The following is a 17,042-nucleotide window of genomic DNA, read 5'->3' as shown; positions in this document are numbered from 1 at the left end:
ACGGGAGACAGTCATGAGAAAAGTTGTGCATCCCTGTCTTGCAAGGGTCTTATTTTTTTTTAATGTAGGAGTACTGCTATTTATTCATTGATTAGCTGATTGAATTGTGCATGAACTCCACCTTACTCTTTTTTTCATTTTTTATAATTTTATTTATTGAATCACCGTGAGAGCAGTTACAAAGCTTTCGGGTTTAAGTCTCGGTCATACAATGAAACACCCATACCTTCACCAGTGCCCATTCTCCACCACCAAAAACCCCCGTATACCCGCATCCCCACACCCTCCCCCTACCTGTGGGGCAGATGATTTCCACATTACTCTCTCTCTACTTTGATCACATTCAATATTTCGTCACCAGACCCACCATTATTATTTGAGATTTTACCCCAACACTCAGATCTGTTGAAAAGGCAACAGTAGACAATTTGTGTTCTATTGGTGGTTATGAATAACATATGATGTCGAGTGGCTGCAGTAGGGTCATGTAATTTTGAAATTCCAAAATTTTAACACTTAAATCTGGAGGGATTTCTGCCAAAAGCCACTGGGTTTAGAGATTTGCTCCTCTCCTGAGTCTCTGGGATCGTGGCCGTTGAGCAGCTTGATCAGGAGCCAGAGAGGCCGTTTGTGGGCGATGACTTGGGGTCTCGTTGGGGTGGGGAGACCAGGACGGGCTCCACCTCCATCCTGTGAGGTCCAACAAGTTTTGTCACTGTGGGCCCAAGCTTGAATGTTCAATGGCCTCTGGAGGATGATGGCCACTGAGCCACCAGAGGGAACCAGGCGGAGGGACAGCACCCTTTCCCCGCTGGGGTGGCCCAGCGACAGTAACCTACTGCAGGGTCCGGCCACACGTCTGCCAAAAGCCACTGGGTTTTGAGATTTGTTTCTGAGTCTCTGGGATCATGGCCATTTAAGCAGCTTGATCAGGAGCCAGAGAGGCCGTTTGTGGGCAATGACTTGGGGTCTCATTGGGGAGGGGAGGACAGGCCCGGCTCCACCCCTATCCCGTGAGGCCCAAAATGTCTTGCACTGCGGGTTCAGACTTGACTGTCCAATGGCCTCTGGAGGATGACGGTCACTGAGCCACCAAGGGGGAGCAGGCGGAGGGATAACACCCTTTCCCCCCTGGGATGGACCTGTGACAGTAACCTACTCCGGGGTCTGGATGTATTTCTGAAAGAAGCCGCTGGGTTTCGAGATTTGTTTCTGAGTCTCTGGGATCATGGCCATTAAGGAGCTTGATCAGGAGCCAGAGAGGCCGTTTGTGGGCGATGATTTGGGGTCTCGTTGGGGTGGGGAGGACAGGCCCAGCTCCACCCCCCATCTCATGAGGCCCAAAAAGTTTCATCATTGTGGGCCCAAGCCTGACTGTCCAGTGGCCTCTGGAGGATGACAGACACCAAGCCGACAAGGGGGAGCAGGCGGAGTGACAACAACCTTTCCTCCCTGGGGTAGCCTGGCGACAGTAATGTACTGTGGAGTCCAGACACAATTCTGCCAAAAGTCACTGGGTTTCGAGATTTGTTTCTAAGTCTCTGGGATCATGGCCATTAAGCAGCTTGATCAGGAGTCAGAGAGACCATTTGTGAGCGATGACTTGGGGTTTCGTTGGGGTGGGGAGGACAGGCCTGGCTCCCCCCCATCCCGTGAGGCCCTGTGTGTCTTGTCACTGGGGGCCCAAACCTGACTGTCCAGTGGTTTCTGAAGGATGGCGGCCACTGGGCTTCCCAGGGGGAACAGGCCAAGGCACGAAAACTATTCCCATCTGGGTTGGCCCAGCACCGGTAACCTACTGCAGGGACCCAAGGCATTTCTGCCAAAAGCCACTGGGGTTAGAGATTTGTTTCTGAGTCCCTGGGATCATCGCCAGTAAGCAGTTCAATCAGGAACAAGAGAGGCCATGCCTCTAATTATATAGCTGAGCCGGAGGTGGTTTGTGGGTGTGTTTCCCACATACCTAACTTTTGGCCGTTTACTTTCTTGGTAAACTTTGCCCCAAGTTTTTGGGGTCTGGCCAAAGGCACAGCAGCAATTTTGGGGTATCTGGAGGTCTGAAGTCTCCATCAGGCTGCTGATGCACTTGCCTCACAGGTACAGATTGACCTGCTGGTGGCACCATAGCCCCGAAGGATCTAATTTTTAAGCTAGCAATGGAGATGCCTTGCTTCCAGGCCTGTCAAAGCATTTAAGCATGTCTACGTGGTATCTTATTTTCATTTATATTCAGTGTGGATTCATGCCCTGACATGGGATACATCTTTCATTAGCATATCTATTCCTGAGGGTGATTTGGGGTTTTAAAATGAGGATAAGGGAAATGTTTACTAAGAGGTCAACATACAAGTCTATCTTGACATAAATTGGTTTAATCTGGTTTCTTCTGTGAGACAGCTCCCTGTTCAGAATTCTCCCTCTTCATTCCTTTGAGACACACCACCCAGGAATGAAGGGCTCCAGTCTTTCCTTTTAAGGTGATAAGTACAAAATAAGGGCAGAGCTGGGATCCCAAATACTAACTCTATTATGGCAAATATGCTTCGGAGTCCACTCTTCAGGCTTTGAGTTAAGGACCCTGCCAGATCCCCAGCTGTGATGCTGAATAAGTGGTGACTATTATGCAAACATTTGGCAGAAGGATTGGGCTAGGTTCTGGACCAGGTTGCAATGTCTTCTGGAAATTGCCCCTGTGTCACTTAACCATTAAAGGTACATTTCCAGCGTCCCAAATATCACAAGTGGCTGCCAGAGCAAGATGGTGGCACTGGGAAGGGTCTACCCTGAGCTTCTGGTTCCTGTGCTGAGTTTCCTGATATACCTCTACCTTGCAAGTGTTGCCTTGCTACCCACTCTCACAGCACATATACCCACAGAATAAAAAAGTCAGATCAGTTGTACACTGAGACCAGGAAAAGAGAACTCAGAATGCTACCTGTCATCTTCTGTGTCACACCCATCCTTGTCACACTGTTGTAGACATATCAGTTAAAAAGCAGAAGTTTTCCAAATTATTTAACATAAGCACAGGTACAGATGAGCTCCTCAAATGTGTTCATTTATGGTCTTATTGAAATTCATGTTGTTTCCAAATAGATATTGTCCAGCCATCTTAACCCCAGGGAAAATATCTGAGCTAGAATCTTAGGGAGAAGCAGTCATAGAAAATGCCTGGGGCTCTTTAGTCAGAGTAGAATATTATGTTATGATAGTATTTGCACAGCATAATCACCCAGATGCAGCTCTCATTACCTATTGGCTCTTCGACATTAGATGGACTATTCTGCTAATTACTCCAATTGAATACTGCCTACTTGACTTTTTGAGCATCTTGATTTAAAATGTTATCAGATGGAGTGTTTTCCCTTTCTATCTCTGACTTTGTCCTGCACCAAGCCGAGAAAGAAGACATAACCCAGAAACAATACAATGAGATCTATTTTTTGCCTAAAGGGTGCCAAATATTGGGAAGAATATTTTTTAAGCAGATACCATTATATGATTATATTCTTTGAATCAAGGCATCTCTGTTCTACATGATGATCAGACAAGTATCATACAAATGTGGTAATAATATTAAATAATAAGTGTTATTAAAAACTTATGCCAAAATTGCATTAAAGTTTAAAGATAACTAGAAACGGGCCAGGGAGATTGCTCAAGGCTTAGGTTTGCATGCCTTGTATGTATGAGGCCTTGAGTTCTATCCTGGGGACCACCTGGTCTCCCAAACACTGCTAGTCTGTTCTTGGTAGCCCCCAGCACGGCTGCATTGCATCACTGAGTCCAAGTTCTGACACATTCAGCTTGATCAGCCCAGTATTTTCAGGTGTGGTCCCCTGATCACTGCATGTGAGATGTGAGTTCACACACACATGCACACACACACACACACACACACACACACACACCAGATAATAATAAAAATGATTACATTTCTAGGTTACTTTTTTGACTTTTGATTTGGGGTTTTAAATCAAATCCAAATGATTAAGAACACCCCATTCTCATATTTTGACACTTCTTCAGGGACTTGACAAGATAGTGAACATTACAGTAATGGCATGATGCTCCTTTCCAATGCCATCCACTGAATTTCTTTACAGGAAAGTAAACATACAACTAAAACCATGATCTTTTTTTTTTTCATTTTAAAATACCCTTCTGATATTAAGGTTCTTCTGAAATCCTTCTGCTATCGACCTGACCCTCAATGCTTTTGGTATTACTTTTCAGTGTGTATATTCCTTTGCAAGCCAATTGGAATTTGGCCTGGAAAAAAGACATATGGGTCTGCATGAGGTTATAAAACCTGGCTTGGGAATCCACAGCTTCTTATAAAAACACCACTCTATAAATGTACCATTTTAAGGAAGATGGTTACTAAGCAACCTAATTTAAATTATTATGTGAAATAGGAGAAAATTCTTCCATTAGGTCTGTTTTCACTTAGGTCAAAAACTTTTTTTTATTTTATTTTATTTTTTTGCCTATGTTGGTTTTGAATCTATTTCCCCCTACTTTCGTTTTAACACACATAAACTGTTTGACAGTTAAATATTGTATACTAGGCTAGGTGAACCCTGTAGGCATGAACTAGAGATAAATTATCTTACAGACTGTGCTCATAAAGAGCTAAGACTAGGGAGAGAGTGTCTTAGGAGGTCTTTGAGTTCGCTTCCAGGAACCACTCAAATTACTGAATTGCAAAGAGCAAAGTAAATATGACTGCAGAAGTCCAATTGTGTGTGTGTCTCATGAGGGCTGAGTGAGGTCTTGAAGGCCAGGAGAAACCAGGGCAACTTCTCAACTTCTTTTTCCTGTTGTCAGACTTCATTTTTCTCTCTGCTTAGTTGCTTCATGCCTCACAATTTGTGGATTGGCTTTTGTTTTGGGGCTGGAGCAATAGCACAGCGGGTAGGGCATTTGCCTTGCACACGGCCAAATGGTCAACCCAAGTTTGATTCCTTCGCCCCTCACGAGAGCCCAGCAAGCGACCAAGAGTATCTTGCCCGCACTGCAAAGCCTGGCAAGCTACCTGTGACATATTCAATATGCCAAACACAGTAACAAGTTTCACAGTGTTACTGGGCCCACTCGAGCAAATGGATGAACAATGGGAGGGCAGTGGAGTGACTTGTTTTACATATATAGTACAATAGTATAGAACAATTCACAGGAATGCCCTAAATGTCTTTTAAAAAATTTATTATAGTTTAGATAATATGGTTACACTGCAAACACACTGCCCTCCTGTTGTTCATCAATTTGCTCGAACAGGCCCAGTAACGTCTCCATTTTGAGACTTGTTGTTACTGTGTTTGTCATATTAATACCCACGGGTAGCTTGCCAGGCTTTGCTGTGCGGGCGAGATACTCTTGGTAGCTTGCCGGGCTCTCCAAGAGGGGCAGAGGAATTGAACCCGGCTCGGTCAGGCTGGCTGCATGCAAGGCAAACGCCCTTCGGCTGTGCTATTGCTCCAGCCCGATGGAGAGGTTAATTTGGGGTGGAGCGATAGCACAGTGGGTAGGACGTTCGCCTTACAAGCAGCCAACATTGCCGACCCGAGTTCGATTCTTCCGCCCCTCTCGGAGAGCCCGGCAAGCTACCGAGAGTATTCGATATGCCAAACACAGTAACAACAAAGTCTCCAATGGAGACGTTACTGGGCCCGCTCGAGCAATTTGTATAGTTTTGATAAATAAAGTTACAGCAACTTCACCACCACCAAAGTACCCCAAGCCCTCCACCACTGTCCCTGAGTCACTTCTAGTTTTCCTCTCCTTCCTCCCCTGCCCACATCCCACATTGCTTGATATTCTCAGTTTTTAATCAAAAGCCAAGGGTTTGGCCTCATTCAACATTGTCTGTTCCTTTGTTTTGTTTCTCTATACACCATAGATGAGTGGAGTCCTCCAGTATTTGCTCTTCTACCTTTAACTTATTTGACTTTCTTCACTTAACATGACACCCTCTAGTTTCATCCAAATCTTTTCAATCCACAAGATTTCATCTTTTATTATAGGTGTGCAATATTCTGTCAAATATATATATATATATATAATTCTGATGTATCTTTATTTCTTTATCCTCTCATCTATCATTAGATCATCGGCTATTTCCATATCATGGCTATGAACTAATTGCTGACATGAACATAGGTGTTACAGGTGTCCAATATTTTCAATTAATAGTTTTGTGCTTTTGTCATAGATAAAAGTGTAATCAAAGGCTTATGTGAAAGCTCTATTTTTAGTTTTTTAAAGAAATCTCCATATTGTTTCCCATAGAGGTTAAACAGACATTTCCACCAACAGTGAAAGAGAGTTTCTTTTCATACCTTTGCAATACTGTGTTTGTTTTCTTCAGATTTTTCGATATAACCATCCTCACTGGTGTGAGATAACATCTTATTGTCATTTTGTTTTGTGTTTTGTTCATAACAAGTGATGATGAACACTTTTACATATGCCTAGTAGCTACCATATGTCCTCTTTAGGGAACTGTCTGTTCATCTTCTTTTCCCATCCCCTTTTTATTTATTTATTTATTTATTTATTAAATTTATTTATTGAATCACTGTGGGAAAGGTTACAAAGCTTTCAGGTTTAGGTCTCAGTCATGCAAATATCAAACACATTTCCCTTTACCAATACTTATTTTTTACCATGAAGAACCCCAATAAAACCCCACCCCCCACCCCTCCCAGTCCCTGTGAGGCAGATGAATTCTAGTTAACACTCTATCTGCTTTGATTAGATTCACTGTTTCAATAAAAGATTCACCACTATTATTTAGAGTTTACCCCCCCAAATCAGACATGCTGAAAAAGTATTGTGAAGTGATTTGCTTTCTACAGCTGGGTTCAAGAATTAAATGTTGGTTTTGGATTTCTGCTATTTTACCTATTGACCCTGGAAGTATTTCTACTGAAAGTCAGATAGTTAAGAAATTGGTTTCTGTGTTCTGGAGTCGTGGCCGTGCTGGAGAGCCGCTCGTGGGGGGCAACTGGTGGCCTCGGTAGGGCGTGAAGGACGGACCGGAATGCCCCCCTTCCCATGAGGTTTTAGTCGCCCCCACACCCCCGGCTCATACCTGCTGTCCACAAGGCTCCCATGCGGCCGCCATCCTTCTTTCCAGAGAAGAGAGGGCGAATGGGGCAACACCCTTTCCCCTTCGGCAGACTTGATGGCCTGGATTAACGCATAGTCCGTTCACTTTTCTGCTCCAAGCTGCTGGGTTCTGCATTAAGTCCTTGTGCTTCTGGGGCTGTGGCCGTGCTGGAGAGCCACTCGTGGGGGGCAACTGGTGGCCTCGGTAGGGCGTGAAGGACGGACCGGAACGTCCCCCTTCCCATGAGGTTTTAGTCGCCCCCACACCCCCCATCCCCTTTTTAATAGGTTTTTTTTCTTGTTCTTAAGCTTTGTGAGTGTATTATATATCTCAGATAGTAACCTTTTTTTCCTGATACATAGTGCAAAAATATTTTCCCTTCAGTAGGGTATCATTTTAATTTAGCTGAAATTTCTTTTGTCCATGCAATAACTTTTTAATTTGATGCACTTCCATTTGCTTATTTTGGGTTTGTTATTATTTCCAATGGAGTCAAACCACTGAAGTACTGCTGGGGTCCATATCCTGGATAGTTCTGCTTATGGTGAAAGTCAATGTATTTCATGGATTTATGTCTAATGTCTAATATTGAAAGGCATTTAATCCACTTTGAATTAAATTTTGTATGTGTTGTGAGATATAGATCCAGTTTCATCTTTGGGGATGAATTTATGGTATATTCCCAGCACCAATTATTATTTTGGGGGTAAGGGCTTATACCCAGTGGTACTCAGGGCTTACACCTGGTTCTGTGCTAAGAAAAACTCCTGGTGATACTCAGGGGATTGTATAGGGTACCAGGGATCTATCTGAGTTGATATGTTCAAAGCAAACAGTATACCTTCTGTACTATTTCTCCTGTTCCCCAGCACCAGTTTTTGAAGAGACTTTCCTTGACCTGTTTCATGTACTCAGATCCTTTATCATAGATTAAGTGTCCATATATCTAAGGATTTTCTGTATATCTTTGGGATTCCAAATTTTTATTTATTGGTCTGTTAGTCCATCTTTTGCCAGCACCATGCAGTTTTGATTTTACTATAGCTTAATATAAAATCAGGAACTGCAATATCAACTTTTTTTTTCATTTCTAAGAATATTCTTGGCTATTCAAGGAGTTTTACAATTCCATATAAATTTTAGTAGAGTTTGTTCTAAATCCTTGAAGAATGTCATTGGGATGTTAAAGGAGATTCCAAAAAATCTGCATAATGTCTCGAGTAGGATGGTCATTTTGACGATACTAATATTTCCAATCCATGAACAGAGAATATTTTTCTAAATTCTTCCTGTTCCTTATCTGAAGGCTTTTTTGTCTATTGATATTATGTTTGGTTGATCTTTCTAGTGACAAGAGTGGGGGTATTAATACTCCCACTACTACTGTGTTGCTATTCATATATTTCCTCAGATATATTCAAAATTGCTTTATAAACTTTGCTTCTTCTTTCAATTTATTTAGATATACTGACAAAAGTTAAGTTTTCTTGATTTAGTTCTGGTATGATAATGCTTTTACCATGTTTTAAAATGAATGATTTCTTATAAGGTAGGGGATTCATGGTTGGAGATTCTTTTCATTCAGTACTTTGAATTTATAATTTTATTTTCTTCTTGCTTGTAGAGTTTCATTTGAGAAATTTGATGTGAAAATTTTCCCCTTATAAAAGAGGCCTTGCCACTCTCTTGCTGCTTTAAAGATTCTATCTATGCCTTTGGTTCTTGTCACTTTTTATTACAATGTGTTTTGGTGTTGTTCTGTTTGGATTTACTTTTATTGGCATTTTGGGACCTCTGGGTTCAAGATAGCAATCTCCTTTAAAGTGGTCAAGTTCTGAGATATCATTTATTAAAATTGCTATTGTTCCTCAACCCTATACAATTCCTATGATTATGAGGTATCCTAGTATTATAAATAATATCTTTTTAAATTCTCTTCAATTTTTTCTGTTTCTTTTTTTATTACCTCTTTTTTATTGATGGAGTTCACTGATTCAATTTTCAACTTCATCCATTCTGCTGTTGAGATTTGCTACTATATTCTTTAGCTCCTTTACTTCTACTTGACTCAGTTATTTCATTTTTCTCTATCAGACTTTCTTCAACTTTATTGATTCTCTGTTCAATTGTTTTCTTTTTTCAGATCATTAAGTATCAAGAGGACTGTTCTCAAGTCTTCCTCTGGTTGTTTAAAGTGACCTTCCTGGACTTTTGTCGCCATCTGTCGATGCAACTGATTCCTTTATTTTATTACTGTTCCTGGTGATGTTTTGTCAGTGGGGTTAAACTCTGGCCTCTCAGACGGGACTTTGGGATATCTTTATCCAGGTCAGAGGACTTTGGGCAAAGTAGAGCTTCCCTATGGTCTATCTTTTCCACCTGCAAAGTAGGAACTTGGACCATTCATGTGTCCATGGGCATTTCCTACATCTGATCTTTCTTGTAACCCCTTATGGCCCCAATATACATTGGGGGAAGGGAAAGGGCTTATTGCTAATCCTGATGAGTAGTATGGTGGCCCATGGGGGAATTTGCTACAACTAACTTTGGGCTGGAGCGATAGCACAGCGGGTAGGGTGTTCGCCTTACAAGCGGCCAACATGGCCGGCCCGAGTTCGATTCCTCCGCCCCTCTCTGAGAACCCAGCAAGCTACCAAGCTACCGAGAGTATTCGATATGCCAAACACAGTAACAACAAAGTCTCCAATGGAGACGTTACTGGGCCCGCTCGAGCAAATCGACAATTGACGGGAGGGCCTTTTAAAAAAAAACTTTGGCCTAAGTAGCTTTTGTGTTCTCTCTCTCTCTCTCTCTCTCTCTCTCTCTCTCTCTCTCTCTCTCTCTCCCAACTCTCCTCTCCCTCTCTCTTCCTCTCTCACAGCTTGCTCATGTTGTTCTTAGTCTCCAACACCACAAATCTTTGGTCTTTGTTTCAGGGTATTCTCACCTTAGCCCATGAAGACAGTGTAGCAGTGGACCCACAGGTTCCTTAGGACCCTTATGCTGTACTCAAGGGAATCTCCTAAAGCTACTAGAGAACAAAAAGCCTTTCTAATAGAAAAGCAAAAAATAGTTGTGAGGCAGGCAGGGACATAGCTCAGTGGCAGAAGGCCTGCTTTGCATGTGTGAGGTCATGGGTTCAACTCCTGTCACATACACACCTATATTTGTGATAAATACACAGAACATTAAGCTGCTATTTTAATAATATTTAAACAAACACTATAGAGATGTTAATTACATTCACAATGTTATGCAACTATCATCATTTTATCAATCATGTCTACTTACATGTCATTTTTCATTTCTCCTTCCTCCAAGTCCATGGTGATCATAAATATACTTTATCCTGGTGAATTTGTTTATTCAAAATATTTTTATAAATGGAATCATAATATGTGGACTTTTGTGTTGTGGTGTCAAACTTCATCCACATTATCCCATGTAGTAATACTGTTGTTTTTATAAATCAATGATATTCCATTGTATGACTAAATCACATTTTCTTTGTCCACCGATTGATGGGCATCTGTATCATTTCCATTATAGTACTAATAATTTAATTGTGCCTATTCATGTATACATTTTTATTTAAAAACCCATCTGTAATTTTTGGGGATATGTTCCTAGAGCAGAATTTCTTGTTCATACTATAATTTTATGTTTCACTTTTTAAGGCACTACCAAACATTTTTTCCACAGCAACTGTTTTCTATTCATAGCAACCATTTTTTATATTTGTGCAAGCTAAGATTTTGATTTCTTTACTTCCCTGCCAGCACTTACTTTCCATTTAAAAATAAATATGGCAACCCAATGTTTGTTATATAGTATCTCATTGTGGATTGATTTGCATTTCCCTAATGGTTAATGATGGTAAGTAGATTTTTACGTTGGAGAAGTGTCAATTCAGATTCATTGTCCATTTTAGGTTGGGATGTTCTGTTGTTGAGCTGTAAGAGTTCTTTATATACTATGCATTTTAAGCTTGTATAAAATATATATAGTTTGCTTTGCAACTATTTTCTTCCATCCTGTGGGTTCTCTTTTTACTCTTTTGATGGTGCCATTTAATTATAAATTCTGTTTTAATTCAAGCACCAAAAACTTCTTGTCTTTCCAAGTCCTGATTCTGATTGTTAGAAGAGAAAACTATTCAACTGGAAACAGATATCCTTATCAACTCTGGCCAGGAGATGGGGTTGGGTTGAACAAATATACCAAGCTAGTCGTTAAGCAAGCTAGTTCTCAGAGAAGAGTTCATATAGGTACAACACTTAATGGAAACGGCATAATGACAAATAATCCTGGTTCCAATTAGCAAACAGTAAGGGTTGTTACTGGTGGAGTAGATAGAAAAAAATTATTCATATCAACAAAGGAAGATCGGAATCAGACTAGGTAGAAAACACAGTGGAATTCAGTTTAAGGGGAGAGAGAAATCTTCTAGAGACTCAGACATTTTTTTTTTTTGCTTTTTAGGTCACACCTGGCCATGCACAGGGGTCACTCCTGGCTCTGCACTCAGGAATTATCCCTCGCGATGCTCAGGGGACCATATGGGGATGCTGGGAATTGAACCCAGGTTGGCCTGGTGCAAGGCAAACTCCCTACCCGCTATGCTATCACTCTAGCCCCTAGAGACTCAGACTCAAGACACATTATAATTGAGGAAACAAATGGAAAGAGAAATGGAGTGATAACAGACAAGTAAGTCTCCATCAGGGGTGGAAAGAAGAGGATAAGAATGAGAAATGAATTAGTGCAGAAGGCCTATGCAGTCAAGGCCAACTTTTCTCTTATATTTGCTTCACTTTTTGTCTTTCCTGCTCTAGGAAATTGTTCCACGCTTCCCAAACTCCATGTGCTCTCTACCTTGGAGGCTTTGAATTCCTTTCTTGAAAATTCATACATTAATTAGTCTTTGTGTGTGTTTTGGAAAGATAAGGTGGGGGAGGGGATGGGGGAGGGAGGAGTACCTCAGGCTGGAAATTCAACAATTCAACGTGAGGGCTCAAAGATGACTTGGTGCTGCCTGGGGGAGAGCATCTGGTGTAGGTGACTGAGTGAGGTCAACCACAGGTTAGGAATATGCCTTAACTCCTGTGCTATTGGCCCCTAGTCTTGTGTAACCAAATACAGCTGTTGCTTTAGACTACCTCACATTCTTCAATAGTATTTCTTTGATTCTGCTTCCCCAGCTAGACTACAGGCTTAGAGAGTTCAATGACATTTTTATTCCCTGACAGTGTTTTGGATGGAATAAGTACCCAATAATATTTATTTGGTGTGAATACAAAAATTCTAATAAGATTGGAATTTTTTATAAGTAGCTCATGGGTATGCTTCTTTAAGCATTTTTGTTCTGTGCCATTAATTTTTCCATATATATGTCTTGCATGAAATAGTTCTATTTTTGCATAGATGAGGACATGTTATCTATGAAATAATTTTTTCAATAAACCCATTCATTACCATTAATGATTTTTCTGCTTAGATTGTTGAGAGATATGACAACGAGTGTCAATGCTTTTCCACAAAGAAAGAAACATTTTCAATCTAAAAGATCATTACTGATACAATGATAAAAGTAAAATTTCAAACTTGAAATAATGTATCATTACTGTTCTGAGAGGTCTAAGATAACAGATTGGAAAATTTGTCTAAAATAATTGCAGGAGCAAGATTGTTATTACCTGCTTTGTGAGTGAAACAAAGGAAATTACTATTCTTCTTGAGGTAGGTATAATTTGTGTGCATCTGGAAATTAATGATATTACAGAATATAATTGTAGAATGTCTTAATTTTACCACATAATTATCTTCTTTCAGCAATATGCTATATTAACATGGTAAAAATTTAATCTATGGAGTTCAAAACAGACAAAAGATTTATTAAGTTTTTTCCCTTATGAAAAGATGAACATTCAAAGAAAGCAAAAATCACACAAAAGATGCTCCTGCTCAGAGCACAAAGCTCAAGAAAACAGAAATCAATCATAAGTGCTCCAGAAATGATTGTTTTGTTTCTGCATTTATCTGTTCTAGTAATTTGCCATTAAAACTTTCACTTGGGTTTACTTGACTAGGAGAAATGGTAAGAGGTAAAAGACAGGGTATGGAGACACAGGAGAATTGGGGTGAGGGAGGGGGGAGTAGCAAGGATTGGGTCACATCCAGCAGTGTTCAGGGCCTACAGTTCTTAGGGGGTCACTCCTGTTTGTATCATGGATTGAATTAAATGCAAGGAAAATACCCTGACTCCTGAAACCTCTCTCCAGTGGCCTGAGAGAAAAAAGAAGTCTGCAAAAGTAGCCCTTTTTCCTCCACAGTTATCCAGTCATGAGTGTGCAATAACCTGGCCTTCTAGTCCTTCTCTTTAAGGAATGAACAGCTTTTAGCATGCATCACCAGAGTCCTAAAGGTTGAGAAGGTCCTTAAGTTTTCAAATCAGTTTTACTAGAAATGGCATTTTGAGGTTTAGAGATAATTACTAGAGGGAGCTTTGGACGTGGGGTCAGAAGATTTAAGAACCACTTTGAACTCTTTCACAAAATAACCAAGCAGTACAAAAAATCCAGCAGTCTTATTTTCCTCACCTTGGAAATGAGAGGGGTGTATTAAATCAGCATGGCTAGTAATTTTGAGCTCAAGTGCCAATCTTTCAAGTTACAGAGGCTTCCTGGAGCATTGTTGAAAGAAAGAGCAGGAAGTGGTTGGTGGAGGCATTGTTCAGTGCAAAAGATGATGCAGTCAGCATCAGGCACTGCAAGTGTCACAAAGAATCACCACTGGACTTGTCAGCACTGAACGTCAGTGACTTGGGCATATCTGAAAAGATCGACTTGTATATCTGCAAAAAAACTTCTTTCTGGTTTGCATTTCTTAGGACTCGTGGGTGGCTGTTTTGTGACCTCTGAGTTGACCCAGTATCACATCTTTCTTGCTGATGAGGGTGCAGTGTAGGCTCTGCCTTGTTAGATGCCTGCTGTGTCTGGAGGTCCCTCATGGGGGACAAGCACTGCAGGGCATTTAAGATGTAATCCTTCTGCCTGCCTTGTATTAGTCACTGAATTCAACCAATTCTGTATGTGCTGGGCGGTCTGCTGAGAAGGCATGATTTCTCTGCAGCTAGTTGAGGATCCTTCTTACACAAATGAACATCTCAACGAGGTAAAACACTGGTACTAGTACTGGTCGGTGAAGGCTTCCTTATGGTAATTCATTGGTAATAATTCAGATTTTTTTTATAATTTATTTATTTATTGAATCACTGTGGGAAAAGTTACAACGCTTCCAGGTTTAGGTCTCGGTCATGCAAATATCAAACACATTTCCCTTTACCAATACTTATTTTTGACCACGAAGAACCCCAATAAACCCCCTCCCCCCAAGCCTGTGAGGCAGATGAATTCTAGTTAACACTCTATCCACTTTGACTAGATTCATTTTTTCGATAAAAGATGCACCATTATTATTTAGAGTTTACCCCTCCCCCCAAATCAGACATGCTGAAAAAGCATTGTGAAATGATTTGCTTTCTACAGCTGGGTTCAAGAATTAAATGTTGGTTTTGGATTTCTGCTATTTTACTTATTAACCCTGGAAGTATATCTACTGAGAGTCAGATAATTAAGAGATTGGTTTCTGTACTCTGGAGTCATGGCCGTGCTGGAGAGCCGCTCGTGGGGGGCAACTGGTGACCTCGGTAGGGCGTGAAGGACAGGCCGGAACACCCCCCTTCCCATGAGGTTTTAGTCGCCCCCACACCCCCGGCTCATACCTGCTCTCCACAAGGCTCCCATGCGGCCGCCATCTTTCTTTCCAGAGGATCAGATTTTTTTTAAAAAAGAATTTATTGGATATTGGGACCATTGGTGGTGGAATATGGGCACTGGTGGAGGGATGGGTACTTGATCATTGTATGACTGAAACACAAACATGAAAGTTTGTAAATCTATAACTGTACCTCACAGTGATTTACTAATAAAAAGGGGACAAAAGGATTTATTGTTGACTTACAATGCAGTAGAAATTTCAGTGGTATAGCTTTGCATTGCATTGTACATGTATCTAACACTCACTATATCTGCCACCGTAGTACCAGCACCTCTCCTCCACCCCAAGGACTCCCTATGCCAATTCTTCCCTCCCATCTCCCTTTCTTTCCATAACACCATAGTTTTCTTTTGTTTTCAAGTTTGCCCTTTTAAATTTATTTTCACATTTTTTAATTAAACACCATGACTTACGAAGTTATTCATAGTTGAGTTTTAGGCATATGATATTGCAGCACCAATCCCATCACCAGTGCCAACTTCCCCCCACCAACATTTCTAGGTTCTCTCCCATATTCCACCCACCCATCTCCAGTCTGCCCTATTGACAATCACCTTTCTAAATTCAGTTGTTAAAATCTGGGGCTCTTGATTTCAGTGTTGTTGACTCTGCAGTTTGGATATTTTTTGCATCAAAGACCTATGATCCAACATGAATCTATAAAGCACATGGAGGGAAATATAAGCAGAATGCTCCAAGACCTAGACCTCAACAGAGTCTTTAACAATATGCTGTCACTAGTGAAGACAATGAATTAAAAAACTCAACAAATAGGACTACATCAGACTTAAAAGTTTCTGTATGTCAAAAGAAACCTGGACTAAAATTAAATGATACTTAACTGAATGGGAGAAAATATTTGCACTCAGCACATCAGATAAAGGGTTAATATCCAAGAACTAATAAGTACTTACAAACATCAACACAAAAACAAAATCTAAAAGCCCATCAAAGAAATGGAAATAGAAAATGAACAGACAATTATCTGAAGAAGACCAAAGGATGGCCAACAGGAACATGAAAAAAATGCACATCATTGATTATTTTTAGGGAAGTCCAAATCAAGACAACAATGAGATACCATCTTATACCGGTGAGAATGGCACATATCAAAAATATTGGAAACAATCTCTGTTGGCAGTGATGTGGTAAAAAAAGGAACCATTATCCACTGCCCGTGGGAATATTGTCTGGTTCAACACCACTATTTTCGATCGGTCTAGGAATTAGTTTGTTGGGTTTCGCCAGTTCATTTGCTTTAGTTATCTATATTTCACATAAGAGAAAAACCATCTCACAATTCCCACTTCCTTACTTAGCATAAGCACCTCCAGTTCTACCCATTTAGTTCTAAAAGGCACAGTTTCATCTTTAAAAACAAAAACAACAAAACAGCAAAATAATGTTCCTTGAATATATGTACAGCATAATTCCTTATCCAGTCAGCTTTCAATGTGTATTGGGGTTGATTCTGTTTTGACTGTTGTGGATAAATAGTACTAAAAACATAAGGGTGTATAAATCCTTTCAAATTAGTATTGTCATATCTTTTGGGGTGCACGATGGGCTGTTTTCAGGACATACTCCTGGCTCTATGCCATCTTAGGGATCACTCCTGGAGTTACTTGGGGGATTACATGCAGTACTGGGGATCAAACTAGGGTCAGCATATAAAGCCAGTGCCTTACCTTATACAATCTCTTCATCCCTGTGTTTTCATTTATTTTATAAAAATGCCTAGGATTGATATTGCTAGTTCATGTAAAATTTTCATTTTCATTTTTGAGTGTGTATAGTGGCAGGGCTTGGACTACAGCTAGTAGTACTCGGGGGCTATTCCTGGTGCTGTATTTAGAAATGACCTTTTATGGTGCTGAGAGAACCATTTATGGTGCCAGAAAATTCAAACGGTATTGGCTCCTTGGGAATCAAGTGCTTTTTTGTCCTGTACTATCTCTCAATCTTATTTCATATTTATTTTAAAAAGAGAGTTCCAGGGACCAGAGAAATAGTATTGTGGGTAAGGTACTTGCTTTGCACATGGCCAGCTGGTTCGATTCCTGGCAACCCATATGGTTCCCTGAGCCTA

This window comes from Sorex fumeus, unplaced genomic scaffold (assembly GCF_029834395.1).
Source record: "Sorex fumeus unplaced genomic scaffold, SorFum_2.1 ptg000014l, whole genome shotgun sequence".
NCBI lineage: Eukaryota > Metazoa > Chordata > Mammalia > Eulipotyphla > Soricidae > Sorex > Sorex fumeus.
The sequence above is the reverse complement of the archived record's forward strand: the minus strand, read 5'-3'. Positions refer to the sequence as shown.